The 3603-nt window shown below is 33.7% G+C and overlaps 1 long non-coding RNA gene across 1 annotated transcript; it reads right to left on the bottom strand.

The window, feature by feature from the left end:
• Window positions 1-322: 322 nt before the first annotated feature.
• Window positions 323-2785, bottom strand: LOC122312958. Its single transcript, XR_006243246.1, has 2 exons — window positions 2545-2785; window positions 323-1764 (listed from the first exon to the last, which is right to left on the bottom strand). It is a non-coding gene; the product is annotated as an uncharacterized LOC122312958 (long non-coding RNA).
• Between the last annotated feature and the right edge of the window lie 818 nt (window positions 2786-3603).

Genomic DNA, 3603 nt, shown 5'->3' with positions numbered 1-3603 from the left:
CACCCCCTTTTATTCTATCATTGGGTTCATCACAAATATCTTCTTACCCTTTCCTTTTAGTTGTATGGTTCTGTTTCTAATAGTCATATCACCTTTTAGATTCTGTATTAAGACCAAGGCGATGTGTAATTTGGAACCCTGATCCCATTTGGACAATGTTCTCACTCTTATCTAATTGATATTTTTGAGAATTTTTCTCTGATTCCATATCAATTAGAGGGGAAAAAAATAGAGGGAAAAAAAAAAAAACAGAATCATAGAGGTCGGCTTCCTAATGTGTCATAAGGGAACAACAGCGTCATAAACACTTGTACACAAAGGATTTAGAGAGACATTTCATCAACTAATAAATAGAGTGATGATTTTTTACAAGTAATTGAGGTCTCACAACAACTTTCTATTTTTTTACAACTAATAAATAGACATATTTCATCAACTACTCAGCCCGACATCAACCTTCTCATCTCTCAAGACTCTTTGGTACAACACAAATTTACTGCGCTAATGATGAACTATCATCTCTCAACTTTGAGATGTGAACACAGCTCGACTCCTCCACATTATTCTACGGAGGGTAGATGAACGTTGTTGGAAAATGTGGCATTGGTGGGGCTACAATCAAGCACAATGTTAGAATGAGTAACAATGAACTTAAGGAAAAAAATTGAAAGTTTAGAATGAACGTACTTGGCTACCCATGCGTATGTATTTGAATTTAGATATGCATTTGGATGCATTATAAATGGCGGGTAGTAAGCATTTACTAAGCCATAATATCCCTATAATACACAAATAAAAATACAGTAGCTAGTTGAAATTGAGACACCTTCCTTTGTTGAATGACCAATGTATCATACCTGAGTAAGTGGAATTGGTGTAGAAGGCCTGGTTGGCCTTTTATCTTCCTAGGCCTGGTTGGCCTTTTATCTTCCTCTTTGTCCATCACGCTATTTCAATTGAGTTTTTTAATAAGTGCCAACAAGCAATCAGGTTTTTATTAAGTGCCAACAAGCAATCCATGATGTGCGCCTAGCCAAAAACATCTCAAGCTAAAGAAGAAATTTGGTTAAGGTCAAAACTACCCTTATACCAAACATAAGGTAAATCTTTTGAAACAATAAGTTACACTAACCAACATGATAATGAAATGCACAAAATGAAAATCCACCTATAACATAAAGAATGAATGACGATTCCAAAGAAAAAAAATGAAGAGCAAAAAAGATCATCCAACAGCAATGTTGGAACTAAAGAAACTGATCGGTGCTAGAGTCAAGCTGCATCACTATGTTCGGTGACATATAAGACAAAATATGAAACAAAGGAATTTAAGTATATGTTGCAGAGAACACTCCCAAAATGATCTCTCCCCCTCCCTCCTTGTTTTGCTTCTTTTTCATTTTACTGTCTAAATGACTCTTGGAGGAGGAAATATTATCACGAGGTTTTTTAACAACTGAATCTCCCAAAAATTATTACTCAATCTTTTTATCAATTACCTCTGGCTTGAGTTCATGGTGAACCACACCTTGGAGGTGACAGTAGGCAACTACACTTAAAATCTGAACCATACCACTTTTGCATCATCTTCGGAGTATTTTCCACCCCAAGTGAACACAAATGAAATTTAGCTGATCAAAATTTCATAAACCAAGCATAGATGGCATATATTTTTCCCACTTCATGTTATAAATGGGGAAAAAAGCATGTAGAATATGGTACCTAGAAAGTATTCTATCTAACAGTTCACCTCCTTTGCACAACCTGAAGAACATAACATATAAAAGAAAATGATTGGCTTGAGAGTTTTGAAGTTCAATTGTAGCTTTCATCAAGACCAATATGAAAACTAAAAATAATTATTCAATTCATATCAATATTTTAGGAGTAAATGATATGCTGAAATGTATAGCAGGAAAGTTGAAAGAACAACATACTAATAAGCATGCATCCCCAGAAATCCTGATTTATTTGATGAATATCACAAAACACAGAGGTCAACCTTTCAAGTATCAGACTATTTATTCCACCAATACATTACTAACTCGTAGAAAGCATCTGCAAACTGATTGTATTGATGACTCAGCCTTATTAAATCAATTTTACTACCACATAGAACTTGCTAAAATTGGCATTCGTATCCCAATAGTTTGGTTGATGACCAGAAGGCACATTAACCAGTTGAATTATTTACACGGCACTTATCATATGTATTCCCAATAAAATACAAAAAAGAGCATGTATTCCTAATAAATTATAGCATACCCAATAAATTACTAAGCACCATATATGATAATGCAAAGCAAAGAAAGAATAATGCATAGACTACTCCAAGCGAGGAAACCGCAACACGAGAACCAGACGATTTGTCACCTTCAGATGGATGAAAAAGAGAGTTACAGAAGTCACAATATCAGCACATTGAGAAATACCCACACCAAAAATCCCCATTCTAAACCCCAACCCAGAAGAAATACCCACACCCAAAATGGGTGACCTTACAGGAATAGCAAAACAGAGGGTAGATGGCAGAAGACGGTAGACCTTGCGGAAGATGGTAGGAACATGACAAGAACCGAGCAGGGGAACCAAGTGGGAGGGGTGAAGTTGGTGGGAGGGAGAAATTCAACCGGTTGATTTCATTTGGGAATGCAGACGGGAGCAGATTTACTCTTGAGTAAAACGCATGCGTTTTACTGTAGAAATACAAAATTGAAAAAGGTCACATAGGCGATGTGTGTTGTCGGCGAAGTACGAGGCTTAGGTATAGAACTCAATATGTTTATCCAAGTCTTCAATACCTTTAAGGCTAATTTGGAAACACAAGTATTTTAGACTATTTTTAGATATTTTCTTTCCAAATATCATTCAAATTAAAAATATTTTTTATTTTTAAATTTTTAATTTTTTAATATAATTATTATCTAATCACTACAATTTTCTCAAATTCTCAAACAAAACACAAAAAATTATACAACTTTTTCAAATTTTAAAATAAAAATAATAATAAAAAACTAATTTAACTTTACAATATTTTTATTAAACTTTTTCCCTCTCCCAAAATCCTATAAAACATCTAACCTCAAACTATTTCACTACTATTTACAAATATATTAAAATATTCTAAGTATCCAAATAGACATTTAGAGTTTTATGTTCTAAGCTCTTCAATTTTTATTCATTTTTTTTCAAAATAATTACAGCGCTTGCACATTCAAGAGTCATGACTGTAATTATCATTTTTCTACTATCTAATATATCCATTCGAGTCTCCTACCAACTTGACCATCTCGGAGTTCCACTTCATTTTTTTGTGGCTTTTTTTTTTTTTTTATAGGCTAAACAATCAACTACTCGAAACAAAAAATAGAAGCCCCATAAAGGGTGTTAAAATAAGGTTAAACACTGTGTGAATGGTCGCATCAATCGGCCTTGAGAATTTTGTATATTATATATAATCTGTATAAAGCAATTATATACATGGAAATCAATCATTGTGCGCCTAATTCAAGCCCTATACATGGAAGTTATAATCTGTCAAATATTAACTAGAGAAAATAAGGAAAGAATGATGAAATAAGGAAAGAATAATGGGCAGCGTTG

This window comes from Carya illinoinensis, chromosome 1, assembly GCF_018687715.1.
Source record: "Carya illinoinensis cultivar Pawnee chromosome 1, C.illinoinensisPawnee_v1, whole genome shotgun sequence".
NCBI lineage: Eukaryota > Viridiplantae > Streptophyta > Magnoliopsida > Fagales > Juglandaceae > Carya > Carya illinoinensis.
Note: the sequence above shows the minus strand (reverse complement) of the source record. Positions and strands in the feature narration are given on the sequence as shown.